Genomic DNA, 20,496 nt, shown 5'->3' on the forward strand with positions numbered 1-20,496 from the left:
GCTATCACATGGGGGATCCATTACAGAAATGCGTTTCTCACTCCCTCTAATTGGAGCAAGCTGAACTGCTCTCAGGGACTTGCTGCCTGGTCAACCCTCAGCACAAAGGGTGATATGCTTAGCAAATGCAGAATCACAAATATTAGTTGAAAATTATATATGAACATAAGAGACTCCAATGAATGTGTGCTAACTGCAATTTTTCAGACACAACTTGCCCAAATTTGCATGAGAAAGGCAAAAAGTACATCCCCTGGCAAAACACACCTTCTCTGAGTACTGAATCCGTGAGTCAAATCTAATATAAAAAATAAAAAAATAAAAAAAATCAAAAATCACCACCTCTAAAAATAAATAATTTTAAAACAACAACAACAACAAAAAAAAAAAAGAGCCATGCCAGAAAGATCCCCAAAATAAAACAAGCAAATCAGCACCTTTCTTGAGCCTTTGTCTCAAAAACTACAGAGCTCATTTTAACTAAAATTTTTCAATAATTCCACCCGAGGCAGACAACAGCCCTGGAAAACTTTAATCATAGCTTTTTAGAGTTTGATAAAGCTGTTTAGAGTTTGGTAAAGCAATAGGTAACTGAAAATAACATTGTATAATGGCAGCATCACACAACCTTAATATGTGGTGCTCTCAGACCCACCCATAATTAAACAGGCCAGATTAAAAATAAAAGAAGTGCTGGCTCTCAGTCTGAGAGCACACATAAAATCTCAGCTCATAGCTAGTTATTTTATGTAATTTCTAATCCATTATAGTAGGGGGGTGACAATGACAACACTGTCTGACCCTTAATTACAGGAAAGATGCTATAATACTGTACATACCAGACAGCCTATGATAAAGTTGAAATTAATATTGGGGACTGCCTGCTCCCCATGACTTGAAAACTAGGAGTTCTCTGATGCCACAAGGAGAGACGATGCTTCTTTATTTTGCTTTTCTTGCTTAGGTCTTCATTACTCTGTTTCTCTAGCTTCCCATTATTCCCAATACCAAATAAAACCCCATTGAATTACACTTCACACACACACACACACACACACACACCTCATTTCCACATCATTCAGGTACAGAGGAGGCACAAAAACCTCTGGAGGAGTGATCCCATGTCCTGGCAGGTGGCAGAAGTAGCAACATGAGGCAGCACAGAACTACTGGAAGTAAGAATGCTTCAGGGAACAAACGACAATCTGTTACACCATGCAAGAGCACCAGTTCTGGCTGCAAAGCCTCAGAATTAAACAAGAGAAATGACCATGCATGCATCTAAATAGTGTGAGTACAGAGATCTGTGTTTTGATGCATCATTTAGTATCACTGGAGTTAAAGTGGAGGGTGCCCAGAGCTCCCTTCATGACAGGCAAGGCACAGCACTGTGGTCACTGAAGAATAACATCATTAATTTCTGAAGGCAAGAGACAATCCTTCCAACCTCAAGGTTCCTGCACACATGAATAGTGAGCGGAAGTACAGAAATGGTATCCAAAGGCTCGTGGAAATATAGAAAATAAACTCAGCCTCCTCTTTCCCTTTGCACCTTATTCATGACTTTTTGAGTATCTATGGGCTGACAAGAGTTGAGCCCACAGGAAAAAAGAATAACTCAGTCCTTTTCATAACTTGAATTCATCTTGTAAGAGATAAAGTGATTGAATCACAGAATCACTGTGATTTTGTGAAAGTAGACAGAGCAAGGAATATGCATAACTTTTATTCCCTATCCTAGCACTACCACAATACCCTTTAGCAACCCTATGCATGAGACAGGAGGACCGCTGAAATTATTTCAATCACCTTTCAGTGTGCTTGAGCAGTCAATCACCATCACCAGCCTGGGTAAGCTATCATGGGTGAGTAACAAAGGCTGATACCTACCACATAACAGAAGGTACTTGAATAGATGCCAAACAAAGCCAAAGGAAAAGCACAATTTCAAACAGACTGGATGAAAGGATCGTAGGAAGCCAACTTCAAGGAGATTCTCTGAACTCAAAAACAGTCTAAAAAAAAGTGGGCTCAAGTGTTGCTCCCAAGTGCCATCCAGATTAAAAGCAAAACAAAAGCAACTGGGGTTTCCTGGAGCTCAGAACCACCCATTCAAGCTGTAAGCAGACTGAGCAACCAGCTACACACAGGAATAGCAACACTGGGTATGCACAAAGTGTCAAACCTAGACCAGAATGGACTGTGAGGTATTTTCCTCCTTTAATCACTGAAAAACGCAGTAACACCGTGCATTGCTTGTAAAACAGCAGGTTAGACTGTTCAGACAGAAATATACCTTTTAAGCTGACATGCTCCTCTCTGGGCTGCTGGTTATTTAAAAAAAAATAATAAAAAATAAAAGTGCTTGTTGCACATTATCTCATCTTCTGAATGCACTTTGAAGTCCATTCTGGACATTTGTCCATGACACAGACAAATTCCAATCCTCAGGAATAATTCTCTTAACTTCATAAAGAAACCCTTGTTCAAGTCAGATAATTTTCATGTAGAGGCTGACATGGAAATGGCTTTCCTGAAACAGAGTTGATTTGCATTACTTGGTGTCATAGCACATGACAGCTTACTCTGCAGCCTGCTTGTCTGGATCACCCATAATCCCCACAGCCGCAGTCCTCTTCTCCACGAAGGAGTTGTACACATGACAGGAAGAGTTAATTTTAATGGAGCATCCTATCGGTCATGTCCTCTCTTAAACTCTTTATCTGGCAAGCTCCTGCATGCAATTTGTAATCCTGGTTCTCTGCTAGCAAAGGGAAGTCCATTGCTATTGCCTGTTCCTTTGACTCCTGGGTTTTTAACAACTGACATACTGTTGCATGAGTAATGTAGCGTACGTAAAGACTGACTTCACAGCATCTCTCAAATGACCCGCTATTGCACCCCTGTCCCAGCTCACTCTTTCTCCTTCAGTTAAACAGTCTCAAACACTTCTGGCACATGAAAGCAAAACACTTCAATGCCTCAACTGCAAATACATTGAGACAGCAACCATCTTTCCTTTACATCGCACAGCCTTCACATGCACAGTGGAGCCCTGATCTTTGACAAAGGTTCATAGCACCTGCTGAAATAAGAATGATAAATAAATCATCATCATGGGGTCCTCTAAAGGGGATGGAAGTCTGTGCACTGTCATTCGATTACTTTTTAACTACTGCAATGAACTTAAATTCCACAGGGAGGTAACGATAGCAAGTCATTACCATGAAGAATTCACTTTCAAAGAGAGGCAAGAGAAGACGCCCAGAGAAGCCAGTTTTCTTCACCCTCTCCGCAAGCACCTGTGTGCAGATCAGTGATATTTTCCAGAGGCAGAACAAAGAAACTAGATGCTGATACACAGGCTTTAAAAGAGATTTGAAAGCTGATAAAAATGAAAGCACTGACAATTTGGATCAAGAGCAGAAGAGAATAAGAGCAAGGCATGATACAAATTGCAGAAATCCTGGCAGGAAGAAAGAGGCTTACTGAGAGGAAGCAAAGGGATGCTCAGCCAAAGTCTTTGAGAAGTTACGTACTGGAGAGGGCAGGCAGGATCTTAAAACTACCTTGAGTCACATATAAGGAATGATACAGGTTCATTTATTATTACGGTTAGATTTATGTATATCTTGTGCTAAGTAAAACAACATTTTTTTTTTTTTTTAAGGCTTGTTATAGACCTGCATCATTATTTACATCTTTAATTCATCTCCAAGGAGCTAACCATAAGACATGAAGCTGGATGTCTTAAGACAAATACTTTTACTGATCACTGTGGAGTTTTAGTGCCTGTCCTAAGAGGAACTAGAATGGAAGATCCAATCATGGCTAAAGCAGCAATGAACAGAAATCTTGGAATTGGAGGAATGGGAAAGACACACCAAGAAAAGCGTCAGCACAAGTCAAATACTTGGCTCAAGCCAAGTAAAGTGCAGTAGGGCACAAGTCTAACATGCCATGTGTCAAATATGCCAGCCTGCAAACAAGGTGACCCTCACCGACCTTTACCAGAGCTGTAAAGGTAAGCTTTCATTTTAATGTTTCCCGCAAATTAAACAGTGGTCACAATGTGAAGGCCCAGGTAAGTTGGTACATTCCCACACTGGCATACCACACCTCAGAGTGGCTGCTTTACTCACTCCACAAACAGCTAACTCGAGCTGTGGTACTTTTGAACCCTTAAGGAAGCCATGCATCTATATTTATGTATATATCCATATATGTAGATTCATGTGCATGCACACACACACATTAAATCCATTCATTTTCCCATAGAATAAAATAAACACCTAACAATATTGTGTTTTGGATACTGTTAATTTTCCACAAGGGGTTCCGTACATAATTCATGTTTTCATTCACACTAAACATCCATCTATCCTTTAAAGATGCATCTGCAGCAGGGGTGCATTAAGATGACACTTTGCTATAGACCATTCCCACCAGCCCCCTTCAGAAAGGGGAAACTCCCCTACTGAGCAACACTCAAGCAAAGCCTAACATGCAAGGCTGAAGATTTTCTATGCTAAGTCTCAACAGCTACCATTAGTTTTGTTCTCTTCCATTGTGTCAACTGCCTGCTGGGGAACCTAGCCCTTCTCAGCTCCTTTCACTTCAAATCCATGCAAAGTGCCAGAACCCACCCATAACTACCACATTACCCTTGGGAAGTTGAGTTGGCATAAAGGCTCTCTGCTGTGGCCATTTCCCTGTCCTCAAGATAAAATAGAAAAAAAGATTGCAAATCTTAAGGATTCTTGGAAGAAGAAAGGAAAACGGAAATGATGAGAGGAAGGAATTAGGTAGCTGATTACTTGAAGTGGTTCAGAAGATTGGTTTCTTTTTTGCATCTACAGCTATCAGTATTTAGAAAAACGATACTTTCAAAAAACATTTCTTAAACTTCTGCAATAGAAAAGATACGATTTGTAACAGAGGAAAAAATAAGGCAGCATCCTCACTTTCAGCATCCTGCTAAAAGTGAACCTTTTCAAAATCAAGTAGCATCACATAACATGCACCTAACAAAACGGTTAAGGTGCTCTGTACTGATTTTTAACAAATCCTGGAACACTAGCACAACTCAGAGCATTTGAAGGACTGCCAGCATAACCCCAAAATCTAAAGGGACAGGAAGACAGCAGAGATAGTAAGTCAATTAGCCTGACATCATCATCACCATCCTTACATAATATAACAGATCAATCTGGAATGCCATCAGCAAGGAATTTGAGGAGAGGCCTGAAATTTAATTAATACCTTTCAGTATTGTCAAACAAGCCTTTCATTTTAGGGTGGGGTGGGTTTTTTTTGGCAAGGGTATATGTATGGTTGATAAATACAATTTCTCCAATATCATCTACTTGGGCTAGTCCAATGCACTAGAATCACTAGATAACATAACATTTTGCCTAAAAGACCTCACACTCCACAGAGACCTAACATGACATCAAACTAGACAAGCTAAAAGTTGGCTCAATGCTGGGCCACAAAACATGGCTGATAATCATGAGGTATTAGCCAGCAGGACTCTTACTAGTAGGATTTACAGGAATCGTTTCTTATTCACTAATGAAAGGCATCATGAGTTACAGACACTTCAATCTGACACCAGATTTTCTGTGCTAAGGTCTGCAGGTCTCTCTAACCTCCTGCTGCCAGAAGGCCACTGGAATGGCCATGGGGCTTGATAGCTGGAAATCTGTCCTGGCAGCTGGTGATTGTTGTTGAGCATCACACACCACTGGGAATGGTCCCAGCCACCTGAATTATGGCAAGCCCATCCTAGCCATGACATCTATATGGTTACAACCCTGCCAGCAGGTTGCCTATTAGAGTAGGGCTGTAGGAGGCCCTCACTGCTGCTGAAAAATTCTGCTTCCTTCCCTCTACCACCCACCTCCACACATTCCTTCTTGCTGCTTTCCCCATGTTCATCTGATCCCTACCAGAGCTGATGCAGCCACTAAACCAGCAAACAAGCCCAGGAGAAGTGAACTTGTTTTGGTGGTGGTTTATACCCAGAAGGAGAGGGAAGGGTGCCCACATGTATCTGCCGAGAGGCCAAATCAATGCCAGAGTCAGCACCAGCAAGTGGGTGATAGGAAGGTGAATATCCCTTTTGTCAGCTGTGAGCTATTAGGTCAGCTCAGTCACTATGTGAAATGTTCCTCTTAGACACAGTGGCTCTAAAGCTCTTTCCTGGCAAAGTTTACCACTGACACAAAGATGGGTAGGATAACACAGCACAAAACAGACGGGTTGCAGCTACAGAACAGGGAAGTGAAGTCATCTGGCAGCCTGACAACACATCTAGGAAGCAGAAACACAGATCATACCTCCTGGATGGAATGCTCCGCTTGGAAAGGTCACAGACATGTCCTCAGTCACTGCTTTGATTAGAGATGGAGGTATTGCTGGTGGGGTTAGAAGCATGCACATAATCCCTAGGGTTATAAAAAGGAGCTACCAGGCAGAAGCGAGGAAACAATGTTCAGAGCACAGGTAAAACAACCATGCAACTATTACACAAGTTCTGTTCAGGAAAGGTGTGGGAGTGCTGGGTGGAGCTTGAAGGAGGCTTGTAGAAAGAGATCGAAGGATGGGAAAGGAAAAATAAAATGAACTCTTAACTGAGAAGCTTAAAGAGCTCCAAGCAGCATATTGAAAAGAAAGTTGAGAACTGCTTTGATTGCTGCCTACAAATAGTTACACAGGAATGAGCTCTGACAGCCAGCAGCTTTCCATCCTCCTTGGCAAAGCCAAAACACTCATGGAGCTGGGTGTAGCCATTACAGAAATGCAAACCTGCATTCAGATGCCATTTCTTGGCATGGAGGGTACGTAAGGGTTAAAACAGTTTACCAGGTGAGCAAATGGACTTGCTGCAGCTTTCAGCTTTTAGAAGAGGGATCCTTTTTTTCCTTTTTCTTTTTTTTGAAAGAAAGCAGACAAGCAAACAAAAGCCCACACCACACAGCACTTCCCCTGTAAAGTCTAAAGGAAAACACAGAGCCTGAATACACAGGAAGTCAAACTAGATGGAAGCATAGCTCATTCTGATCTATAAATAAACAAGTGATTAACTATTGCTCTAATTGTTGTTTGCTATCGATGGGAAAAGGACTATTTGCCTCCTCTTACATCAGGGAGGGATGTGTGCTACCAATACAAATCAGTGACAAAGTCACAAAACTGGCCCCTTCCACACCAATACAATCACACAGCCAAAGACAGTAACAAAAAGGCTTTGGCTAGAAATTGCCCAGAGCTTATCTACAAAGACAAATACTTCACCTCTTTAAATGACAGCCTAAACAAAGATACCAAGCCAGCTAACAATTAGCCAGGCAATCCCAGACATGGGATTTAGGCTTTTCTGTACTGAAAGGTTTATTAGAATCTAGCATCTGGCCTTTATTTTACTTATCTTACATACAGTTTGATTAAATATATTTTAGAGCATGGAGCCATCTATCTAAAGACAACACAAAGACCTGTCTGAGGAAAGACAGGTCTTCCTTCCTCATACCAAATTAAGTCAGTTTGGGAAACCAATCATCCCACAGCTCTTCTACTTCAAATTAAAAAATAAATAAATCATCACCATCATAAATAAAACCCCAGGCAACTATTTGGAACAGCAATTCTTTGAAGGAAAGGGGTAAAACCCCAAAAGAAACTCTTCAATGTGTGCGCAGGGGAACATCTATTATTAAAAGGCACAATCACAGAGATGCAAGACCATAACATAGTCACTGTTTTGAACATTACAACCACATTAGAGGATTTTGTGCAACCCTCTGGATGTACAGAGGAATAAGCATATGTGGATGCATGAATGGCTGTAAAGAATGTTTCCCAACTTAGAGTAACTGCCAGTAACCTAAATACATCTTTTAAGAAAGGAGGAAAAAGTTGCAAAAACCTTACCGTTTCAAAGTCAGCACACCCAAATATGTTTTCTAGTAAATAGAGTACTTCCTAAAAGACATATTGATACATAGTGAACTTCTAACCAAGCCTCCTCTTCAAAATAAACTAAGGAACAACTCATTCTTTTAATCTACTCCTACGTACTACACCTCCTAAGGTATATTCTTAACTGCAAAATGAGAGCATCCAGAGGAGACCTTCAGCAGCCACACCTGCAGTAGTTTACCACTCCAGATGACACAGGTGGGCAGAATTAATTATTCCATTAACAATGTACCATGCACCTGAGACTTACTGCTATGGCTGGGGAACCTGTGGGCTTATACCTACTGAAAATTAAAGTGGTGTTATTATTCTTCTCTCTTGACAGACCAGAGCCACAACAACCATTGATCTTTGATTCTGAAACAAGTCTATTTGAACAGAGTTGTATTTCATGGCAGAGCATAGCCCTTTTTTGGGTGTGCACAATTTGCCTCTTGTTGTTTGACTGCTGGCACAGGCTTTCATACGCACCCAACACAGCTTTTCTTCCTAAGTAGCAAAGCAGCAAAAGACTGACCCATGATGTTAGAAGCCAGCATTTGAGAAGGAAAAAAGAGTCTGATGGCAGTACATGGTGATGGGACAAAATCTGGGGACTGGGTTATTTGAACTGCTTCAGACTGTGTTTACACAGAGGTTTTTACAATTATAGCTTCTGGCATATTGGCAAAAGGGTAATAGCCTGCACCTGGCTAGTGAAACACTGCAAGGAATGGAAGGGAGATGACTCAGAGGCCCTTATGAAACATCTTCCGACCAGTCATACCAGGCTACTGTGGTTCCTATTGTTCCATTAGCAAGTTGTGGCTGGTGATAAAATGTGGCTGGTTGCATGTCTCTAAAATGGTGCAAGCATGTAGTAGTTTTTGTTTGCTTTTAAAGATGATCTAGTGCTTATGAAAGACAGTATGTCAGCTCAGGAAGCTGAGGCACCCCAAGTACGCGGTAATTACAGCACCCACGTTAGCTGCTCTGGCTTATCCCCCTTGCCAGTGAATTGGCTGTGGCCTTGTTTCTGATCAGGCTGCAAAACAGCAGCTCTGCACACAACTGGTATGCCACAACTCTCAGCTTACAAAGAGCTAAAACAAAACAAACTTCCCTGGATTTAATTAAAAAACAACAAGAAGAAACCCAGAGGCTGCATATTCCACTTCACATTATTGTCATTTATTAAGGACGTATTTCAGTGTTTCTCTCATTATAAAGGAGAAAGACTACATAGTTTGCATCACTGCCTGCAGCCATGTTTTTCAAACTTGGGTGTCAAAAGACAAAGCTCTCAACTCTACACTTATAATTCAAATAAAGGGGCTCTATCTTAACTAGACACTGGACAGAAACTCTCCAGAAACAAAGGGAATTTGCAAACACCCAACTTTTTCTGAATTAAAAAAAAAAAAATCATTATATTATGTACATGTGTCTAAAGGGAGTTTTGACCCCATTGGCCAGAAGAGTTAATATGACAGAAACACCTAGCTGAAACTGTTTTCTGGTGTACTAGTAATGCAAAGAAAATAACAATGTACAGAGTGGAAAACAGAAGAGAGGAAGGATGAGATGAACAATGAGGGATTTGTTAAGTGTATGTCTTAGAAGGGGGGCCAGGGCTTTGAGAGAGCACGGGGAACAGGGTGCCCCATAACACCAACAGACCCACAGGTCTGAGTCTGCGTCTTGCAAGGCAACAGTTGAACTGCTGGGTTTGCCCTACCTGTCCTGTGTACAAAACTTTTTTAGCCCTCATAAGCTGTAATTTGAGGAGTAGAGACACAGTTTTCACACAGTTGAGACACACAACTGTCTGTACGATTCTACCAAGTGCGTGCCTACACGAACCCCTAATTATCTGCACTGTCATGTATAATTAGTCAGTCTGAACATGCAGTATTCATCAATATGGGAATGTTAGGCACAGTTCATACATTCAATAGCATCCTGTGTTTGTACACAGGAATCTCTCAGTAAGCATAACTAAGATCATACTCTGAAAGGGGCAAGCAAAACAGACAAAAGACTTAGTGTATATGTCATTTATCCCAGGACCTTACACAAAAACAGAAAATTGCTTTCTGAAATATGTAATCAAGTGTCTTCTGCATTTTCATTTTTAAATAATTGGACACAGTGCTTCCATGGCCTGCACTAAAGACAGAAATTAAAGCTCATTATTCAAGCAGGCTGTCATCAATAGAGAACAAGAGGACAGTCATGAGCAGGCAATCCCAGCACACAATTTTTAAGGTTATTGAAAGTTGTTGTGTGATTACCTTGAAAAACAGACATTATCACAAATATAAAAGTGGAAATAGAGGAAGGATGCAATCAAGAAATATCACTGTGCACGTTTCAGCACACCTAAACAGTCTTTCATGTAGTTGAACCTCACATTTGCAAAAACCTGAAACTACTCAAAAATTAAGCTTAGCATGCAAAAACAGGGTTAATTTATCTCACACATGAAAAGGCTGGCTAACTCTACAGTAGCCAGATCTCATCCATCTCTTTCTCTTATTCTGGGTATCAGAGAGATTGAAGTGTTAATAGCTGCCTTATTGACTCATTACCTTATAGACTTTTAAAATCTGCATTAAAATAGATTTAAAAAAAAAATCTCTTATTCAAATCAAGCACATTTGACTGCAACTACATCAAACAGAGTCCCAGTTTTAGCAGAGAGATGCTGCTTCATGTCAGTTAGTTGACACAACCACGCGTCTGCCTCTGTGCTAAATACATGTGCATGAAGGGAGGAGGGGGAGAGAACGGAGAAGAGCACAAGCCTGCATGCAAACATGCTGTTATCTGGGTTTTTTTCCAGTTGGAATTGTTAGCACAGCTCAATCAAATCTATTGAAAAGAGCTAGGGATTCATCCAACCACCATATTTCAACAAGCTCTTTATCCTGGGCCTTATCCCAAATGTGAAGACCATGGGAGTTCCTCAGCTAACCTCAGTGGGGTTTGGATCAGACCCGCTCTGCAAGTAATCTCATTTGCTATAGTTCTGTTAATAGGCCGTACTGCTAGAATAAAAAGTATTGCAGAGCATTAGAAAGGCTGACAAAATCTGACTTATGGAAAGCAGCAGCAAGGCTTGAGCATGACAAAGACAATGTAAGGATTTTACCCTTGCTGTATGGTCACTAGGGTGATTGAGGGTGAAGGTTGTACATATTCTGGGCAACATGAAAATTAACTCTCCATTACTAAATAAATTATTTAACCCGCTTCTTAAATTTACTGTGACAACACTGGTCCTGTTCCCAGTGCCCTCTCCTTTGTAAACAATTTAGGCAGATGTAGGAATGGATAATGCCAACACTCCAGCTTTACTGCATGTTCAACTACATCCCAAAGAAACGTCAAGAAGCCCTTTTAGATCCGGGCTTCTCTGATGGATGAACATCCCTCCGTAAAACTTGTAGAGCAGTAATGTCCTCAGCACATTGTAGATCTGCATTGATAAAAATGCACTGTCCAAGCTGTCATACTGTATCTTAGCAATTAATTTGCTACATTTGCTGTGACTAAGGGACCCACAGAGCAGTGATCTCCAAGCTTTTTTGATTACATATCCCTAACAGGAGAACATTTTTGAGCACACACTCCCAATGCATGGTTATATAATTATTTGTAAATTATATACATGTACTACTGTATTATTTACTGTAGTAAATTATGTACATCATAAAGCATACACAAAAATAGACATTAAGAAAGGATGAGATAAAGACATACTAAGCTTTTTTTTCTTTTTTTTTAATTAATGGTGGAGAAAATATTCTCTTCCTTCACTCTTAACGGGTTTTCTTGTACACCCTTAGGTGAATGCACCCCACTTTGGTGCCATAAAGGACCACTCTATGGAGGTGCCACAGAGGACTCAGATAATGTCACTGTACCACATAACTGCTCAGCATTGCTGGCTTCTGCTCAGTGCTTAGCTTTTATAAAGCTGTCCCTGAATTTCCAGTTACAATTAGTGAGTTAAAGAAACCTTCCCCTTTAACAAGATGTTTATATACTGCAAACAGAATTAAATTCTCGTCTTCTCGTCTTTGTTTTTATGGACTGAAATATCACACAATATTTCCCTCTATCTTTCATTTACTCTTTTGTGTGTGTGTGTCTTACTTCCTTTCCATCCTACCAAAGACATCAGTCTTCCCATTCTTCCTTTTTCCTGTTTTCATAGATAGAAGGCCATCCACCCATCTGCAAAAGTCTTCCCAAAATCTAGCCACCGAGTGGAATTTTTTGTCCCCTTAACTACTTTCCTAACATCTCTGACCAGTCTCCTAAATAAATTTCCTCAAATTAATGAGTTCTGAAGCATGAAGACAAGGACATGTTACTTAGTTTATTCACAGAGAGGAGCCAATATTACCTAATAAGATTGAGCTTTAAAGCTTTAGCAGTTTCTGAAAAGGCTTAGGGGATAACACAGGTGCCTGCAATCACTGGCCTGCAATCACTGGCTCAGCATCTCAGGAACCCCCTTTTCAGGCTTACCCTCTTTCTCATCCTTACCTTTGGCTTGCTTATTGCTGTTTATTGCTGGGCTGTCCTATAACCAATAGAAAGTAGAAAACACACCTCCATTTATTTTTTGACAGGCCTACCCATTGCTGTATTTCACAGGCTATAAAAAAGCCTTGTCAAATTTAGAGCACCACACCTATTATCGTTTCCACTTGAAGGTAAGGCCTCCACACTTGTCTTCACACTGACTGCTTTCTTTGTAAGCCATCCCCTTATTAACATCAATTGCAAATCAAACTGTAGAGGTGAAATTAATCATTGTGCAAAGAGTCAGCAGGTATCCTACTTCAGCCCATCAAAACAGGACTTACATTAAACCCTAAGTAGTGCTTAGGTCTTATATTAAGCCTTCATAGAGCATGTAGCGCACTTTTTCTGAGTTACATTTCATGCAAGCCATAACACAAGGAAAATGCACTTTAGCACTTAGGCACTGTGCAAATAGATATTATATGGAAAAAAAAATCTTCAACAGATAGGCTAAGGGGCACTATATTAGGAAACACTTGAATGTTTTTTATCGATGCCATTTTATTCTAAGAAATTGATTGCTTTTCTGAGAAAATGATAAGTGATGTGACCTGATAACCTGTAATAAACACATTACGTTCTAAAAAAGCAGACCTTATCAAGTGGAAAATACCTTTGAAGCTTCTCAAACTATGTGAGATTCCAAATGCGTGTCTTTGTTACTGACATACCAACAAGAAAACAACCTCGGGAAAGACCCAGAAAACCCAACTAAAACCAGAAGCTGGTGTTCCAGTACAATCTTTCTTCATGAGATTTTATAGCAACATATTTCCACTGACTTCTATGGAAAAAAAAAAAAAAAAACGCACAAAAAAAAATCTAATTTGTATTTAAGGGAAAACAGAACCATAACTGCTTCTTAAGAAACTCTACAACCCTTGTATCATCTAATTTCCTGTGCTGACCAGTCTCTCCTCTTCTGCTGAGGGTTTCACCCAGAACTGCAGTGGACCTGAGCCTGGGATAGAAGGGGAAGCACCATGGGGCTTTTAAAACTGACACATCCAAAAGACTGAACCTACACTGTTTTCCTGTTCTCCTTCACACAGCCATGGCAAAACTATGATTGTAGTTAAATATCCGTACTGTTACAGGACTACCAGTATACCACATCAACCACACACCCTGCACTAGCAAAGCTGTGCTCCATTGCAGCATAGCAAAGCCACTGTGCCGGTGACCAAGTGGAGCTCTACCAGGGGAATCTGTCAGCAGAGCTGTATCCATTATGGATCACGCTTCCTCATACTCCCTGCACATCAGCATCTTGTAATACAGAATCCTACATTAAGCCCAGTTTATTTCTCAGAGAGAAAGGAAGGAGCACTGCTATGGAAAGGTGGGATACATCCTATCCTGGCAGATGGTACTTCTCTTCTGGCAGAGGGAAAGAAAACTCCACAGGTCTTTTAATCACTTCACGTCAAATTAAAGTACTCCTCCATCAAAGCCTGAACTCACGCTAGAGGGGTGGCACATCACTGCGGAGTTTCAGATTCATGTCCAGCTTCCCGTTGATGAAGGCAATGTCTGCCTCTAGGTCTTGGGGATTTCAGTACCATGATCCTGCACCACCCCTTCCAGAAATGGACTCTGCTGTCCAGCAAGGAGACATGCCCATGATGGTGCTCCGTAGGATACATAAGCAGGTTGTTTCATCTGGGCTGCTAAAAGTGCACTGGTTACTTATTACAGAATCACTGCCCCTCAGTTAATTAATCATGTTGTCTGAGAACAGCGAATCTCTCTGATCTTAAAATAAGGGCTACCTACATGTAAACTATGAGAACAGAGCAGAAGATGGCAGGGGGATGTTGAGCCTTTAATTTCAGATCTTGTTCTTCACACAAAACTTCCACTGATTAAATTAACTGCGAACAACATAGTGCATGGACCTTTACACCAGTTCAAAATTAATTTATACCATTTTGGCTCTCTTTAAAGGGACTGGAAAAAAAATGCAGAAATATTCTCAAAATATCCAACAAAACCTCACAACTATTTTATTAATTCATTACAAAGAACATCAAACTTCCAGATAAACCTCTGCAGGTGTGTGTGCACACCTGCCGGAACAGAAACTTCTCATGAAACTATTTTCTCTGCTGATATGATCCCCTATTTATGTGCCAAAATGAAAGAGCAAAACACAACAAATATTACTGTCCTGTTTGACTGCCGCTGCACAAGCGTGACTGTGTGCAAAGAAAGCCAGAAATCTCATCCCACTGCCACCTCTCTCAAGGAGGATAGTCTCTTCCCAGAAGGCACAGGACAGTGGTAAGAGCTGATGGCTGTGTTTGCCCTTTATGTGTACATCCAGAAGGGAGCAAGAATGTGCATCTAAGGGGGAGTGAGCTGCGGGTGGAGGCTGGGGTGAGCCCTTGCCTTCATCAATCAGTAGAAAGTACACAAAAGAGGCCTCAACGCAAAATTCCCCTTATCCTACCTCCCGCACTCCTTGTAGTTTCTCTCATAGCATGTGTTCAGTATCACCTCCCACCCCGTTTGTACATACTCCTTGTCTCCGCAACAAGTGCTGCACAAGCCCATCAGATGAATAAGACCTTTATAAAGTTCACAGGTGCTGTTGTGCATTGCTGTTCGTGTAATAAATATGTCAGTAAGCCAGGAAAGCCAAATTACTGTATATAGTTTTAAGGGTTTAGGAAGGATGGAAGGGTGTGGGAGAAGGGAAGGAGGGAGGAATATCAGTTTAACACTACAGCATTGTTTTCATGGATATTTTTGTTTAAAATACCCCCACAGTGATGTGTACATACAACAGAGCAAATGAAAACAAGGCAGGTTTCTGGATTTTTTCAGCATGTGATGTGCTAGGTGAGAGTTGACACTATGCATACAATGAAAGAAATGCACAAAAGGATTAATCACACAGGCAATTGCAAACCAGAGCTCCCACAGCTGGATGAGAGTAAAGACTAAATTGAGTTGTAGCAAAAATACGTTAGATCAATATTAACCCCAGGGAGAGGGAGCAAATCTTTATGTGGAGATAGCTTAAACAACCCTCCCTTCTCTCTCCCTTCTCATTCCCCACCCGACCTCAGACATACGCTGTTTCTGGAAGGTCTCTCAGCACTGTGAGGTATTGCTGGAAGGGTACCACCATATCCTATAAAGGGAAAAGTGAAGCAGGATTCATACTGTGGGACTGGCACTGCTGTGTCAGAGCTGTGAGAGCCAGTGAGTACATGGGCACAGCATAAAGGACACAAGGGACACATGGGCACTCACACTGCTGAGGAAACACACAGTGTACCAGCAAACGCCAGGCCACAGCCTCCTTTTTCTATCGTGGTTCCAGCCCATTTCTTTGAGTACCTGCCCCAGTCTGCAAGGGCAAATAGCTGTTTTAATCACTCAGCATGGGACCCTCATGTTAAAACAAGCTATAGAGAGCAGCAGCAGGTAGGCAGGCAATAAAATATGAGAAGAACCTATGCTTTCTCTAACAGTGCAGAGTAACAGCAGCCGTCTAACTCTGATGACCATCTTTTCAGAAACCACTCGGGACGGGCACGAACTTGAGATGAGCACTGCGTACCCTTACTTGCAGTCCAAATCATCCAAATCTGCAGGAGCCAACACTGGCATCAAATTCACTATGAACTCGGCTCAGTCCATATTGTGCAGGGCAGGAAAGGTGTAGACAAGCCAAGTCCACTTTCAGCCAGTGTCAAGGTATTCATTGCTACCACAACTTTCCCCTTGTCCTGTAATCACCATCTGCACAACAACTGAAATAAGGTTCCTGGAGTTTATTATACATGCTTCACTTTGTTGTCAACAAGCAGGAAAAACTGCAGCTACACTGAGGAGGATAGTTTCAAAGTACTCATTCTTCACACAAGCACAATCTAATGCATAACAGCTAGCACACTGCCAAGAAAGCCTGAAATTTTAAGTCCACTCCTGGATCTGACATGGACTTGTGCACCACTGGCAAATTACTTCTCTGTGTTCAAGCTCTCCCACCTTTAGATGGGAAAAACAGTGTTCTTGAAAGAATTCCAGGTTTACTTACTGAACAGCTGAACTCTTAAAGCAAAAGGTACTGCAGAAACCACTTTAAGAAGTACAGTTCTGTACTAAAGTTGTGTTAGAATAACTCCTTTTCCACAGAGGACCACCATTTCTCTGTTCTTTCTCAATGTCCACACTTTCAAATCTAAACACAGCTCAGTAGCCGATGTAGTTTTTCGGATCAATAACTTGGAAATGTGGATGAAACTGGTCAAGACTGTTCTATGATTCCTCCATGGATATTCCTATTAAGCTTTTGACATTTGTCATAAGTATACACTTATCAAGCATTATTTAAATGCAGGCTTCTGGTTGGACAAGCCAGACTGCAAGCCACAATCAAATCCAGGCAAAGCCTATGCAAAATTTAACCTAAATAGAATAGCTACTTGAATTTGGACCTGTTGCAAGATGGTTTGTTTCTGACTGTGCAGTTTTTTGGAAGGTTAGAAAGGGTAGGCAGGAAAGGCGGTTAATAAATGCATTTATAAATATACAGGGTTTCCAGCTTCAATGGCTAAATTCATTATAATACTGCAACCAGCAAGTCCAAATGACACATACCTGAGTTAATGGAAGGAGATTCTCCCATTACATTAGTGACCCAGATTTTGAAAGCAAAACTTGTGAGGGTTGGATTAGCTTGGCTGGCAAAATAAAAGTACAGTGGGAATCTGATTTACTTTTTGGGAGACAGAATTAACTTTAACACACCTCTCCTCTTTTGTCAGTGCTTACTAGCAAGCAGCATCCCCAGTCCACGCCACTAGTTGCCTTCCAAGTTGTGCTTTTAGGAAGGCTTCACTGAAGAATGTGGAGGGTACAGATGGATTGCTTCCATGTTTATTCTTTTATTAAGAATTTGTTTCATTGAGCACCACTATCATAACAGAGTCTGATTTATGCATATCTTGCAACAGGGAAGACAAATGCACCTTCCACAGAGCAAGACGACCTCATGCTTTTAAAAGACCTTTTTTTAAGGATTTTTTTTAAGGGACAAGACTTTGCCCTTAACAGCAAGCTGCAACACAGAATCCATGTCAGTCCCAGTGACTCAATACATTACCATCTACTGACAAGTTTATTTCAAAGCTCTTCATTTCAAGAACCACCTTTATGGTTTGCATATTTCTTGGGGCATTGACAATCAGTCACTTCCTCTAGGGCCCTGGTAATCTTCATTCTAGCAGGACCAAGGTGGCAATTACACTTCATTAAGAGACAGGATAGAAAGAGAATGCAAAGACTTTTCATTTATCTTTATGTAAGCAGAAACAAGAGGCTTCTGCACTTTCTTTGTGGCAATTGAATTTCAGAGAAGAAATAGATGAGGGAGAGGGATGATGGTTCTAAGTTTTGGGGAGGTGTCCCTCTACTACTTTGGGGAAAAGAGTCTTGTAGCAAGTAGGCTTGCAGTTAAAGACTGCAATGGAAAGTCTAGACCAGCTCTACTGACTGAGGGAAAAAATTCTTCCCTACACCCCTAAGCACTACGTGCAGAGATAAAGGTTTGCCCCTTGATGCTTAGCAGAAGTCTGACTTTCAAGTCAAAACAGTACTGTGTCATCTGGCTGTCTGGGCTACACTGTACATGTGGCGTCTGCTTGATCTTCTCAGACTGAAGAAATGCTGGAGATAAAGTATGTGCAAATAAAAATAGTTTGAAGAAGAATGCTGGTGATAACGCCCAGTAGTACCTTGTTGCTTCATGCTTTGAAACGTTCCTAAAGAGCTGTTCATGCCTCACGGGGAAAGAGGCAGCACTCCTGCGTATAGAAATAACTGACACACTGAATTTCCTCCTCCCTAGTGCTATTAGGGGAGATATTGGTATATAAACAGGATGCACACGTCCAAGAGGCTTTTTGATCAGTAACAGACCCTGATCCTTAGGACACCAGTAGCCCTGTGCTCCCTTTGTAGCTCAGGGACTGAAGCAAAGGGTCAAAATGGGAAAAACAAACGTCACGATTATCTACAGGCAAGATGACTGTAAGGTCTGAGGGCTCAGATTTCAGATGTGAAAATGAGAAGTACATGACCCAAAAAACCCTCAAGCAGTCCAATTTCTATTTTAAAGAGTGAAGGAGAATGCAGGCTGTGTAGAGGCACCTGAAAACTGAAAAAAGGTGCAGTCAGACCAACCTTTCAAGAAAAACAAGAGCTGTGTTGCATCATGTGCAAAATAATGCCTTGCCTGTATAGCCTCCAACACCATGAAACAATAGAAAAGAGGGAAAACAAAACATTCAGCTACCCCAGTAGAGAAAAATACCGAATTATTCTTTTTAAAGTTTCCAAATACCAAAAGGACTCACGTATGTGCAGTGGGTTTGGCTGGGATAGAGTTCATTTTCTCCATAGAAGCTGGTATGGGGCTATGTTTTGGATTTGTTTTGAAAACAGTGCTGATAATACAGGGATGCGTTAGTTACTGCTGAGCAGTGCTTACACAACATCAATGCGTCTTCTACTCCTCACCTTAGGAGCGAGCAGGCTCGGGGTGCACAAGGATTTGGAAGGGGACCCCAGCTGACCACAGGGACATCCCAAAACACATGGTGTCATTCTCAGCATATAAACTAGGGGGAAGAAGAAGGAAAGGGAGAGGGGGGAGGGAGATGTTTGGGGTTATGGCATTTGCCTTCCCAAGTAACCATTACACATGATGTAGCCCTGCTGTCCTGGGGATGGCTGAACACCTGCCTTCTGATGGGAAGTGGTGAATGAATTCCTTGTTTTGTTTTCCTTGTGTGCATGGTTTTTGCTTTACCTCTTAAACTGTCTGTAACTGAACCCATGAGTTTTCTCTCTTTTACCCTTCCAATTCTCTTCCCCATCCCACTGTGGGGGGAGTGAGTGAGTGGCTGTGTGGGGCTCAGTTGCCAGCTGGAGTTAAACCATGACAGTAGGTCAATAGCAGTAAAGAATAAATATATGAGAGAGAGAGAGAGAGAGAGAATCATATGAACTTCTCCAATGATGTGCTGTTCTAAAAATAACCATGGGCACTTATTTTGCCCCCAAACCCAACGAGCTGAATAAGATTGTTTTACAGCTGCACAGTCACATTGCAAGATAATACGGGATGCGAGCCAGATTCTCACCTCACGTAAATCAGCCCAGTGCCACTGGAGTCACTACAGCTATTTTGAGCAGCCCCAGCAGAGGATCCAGCCACACATTTTTGTGTGATATACACAGCTCACAAGCAGTGTGACCAACTTTATTAAAGTTCATATTTTTTCAATCACAAGTGTCTCACATGATTCATTATTTCAAATTTTATATAAAAACCCCATTAAGATTTCAAGGTGCCCTGAGGACCAAACACATTTTAAATGAAAGCACTTAGAATTCAAGCAATGAGTATTTAAAGTTGGGGTTTGTTTGTTTTTTCCCTTGCTTGTCCTATTTAATGGATCAGGAGAGCTAGCAGGTTAAGAAGAGGGTTGCGAAGAGGCCCACTGAAAGATTCCTCTCTCTTTTTTCCTGGCTAGATCAGAGGGAATCTGGTTTGTTTATCTTTTCCTGTTATAACATAGGTCAAAGTATGAAAAAGATTGAGAATCACTGACCTCTTGCTTACAATCTTTGGGCTCACACATATGACAAGAGTGGGCAGAAAAGGTTAAGTTCAAAGCAGCTTGGACCTCTAGGGACACTTTGAAGTACTTTGGCATAATCTGAATTCGTAAGGACCCCTTTAATGTCTAAGCAAACTAACAAACACTTTTGGAACTGTCTAGCTCCCCTAAGGAAACAGAGCTGTGCAATAATAATCACTGAATTACCCAAACAGTCTAAAAAAATAGTCTGATTAAAAAAAAAATCCTATTAGAGCTGCTCCCTTCTTTTGGTAAAGGTAATTGCATTTTTTGC

General features: G+C 41.2%; 1 protein-coding gene across 5 annotated transcripts in view; it reads right to left on the minus strand.

The window, feature by feature from the left end:
- The window catches only part of TBXAS1 (thromboxane A synthase 1), a 244,067-nt gene that overhangs the window by 186,975 nt on the left and 36,596 nt on the right, over window positions 1–20,496 (minus strand). The window contains exon 1 of one of the 5 annotated variants that reach the window (XM_061371927.1): window positions 7,936–8,059. The exons of the other annotated variants lie outside the window; for them this stretch is intronic. The gene's annotated coding sequence lies outside the window, so the exon portion shown is untranslated. Of the gene's footprint in view, window positions 1–7,935; window positions 8,060–20,496 lie in introns of those variants that run through there. 5 annotated transcript variants of the gene reach the window in all.

Source organism: Neopsephotus bourkii, unplaced genomic scaffold (assembly GCF_033783945.1).
Source record: "Neopsephotus bourkii isolate Nb327-2 ecotype Australia unplaced genomic scaffold, CSIRO-AGI_Nbou_v1 NB_1589, whole genome shotgun sequence".
Lineage (NCBI taxonomy): Eukaryota > Metazoa > Chordata > Aves > Psittaciformes > Psittacidae > Neopsephotus > Neopsephotus bourkii.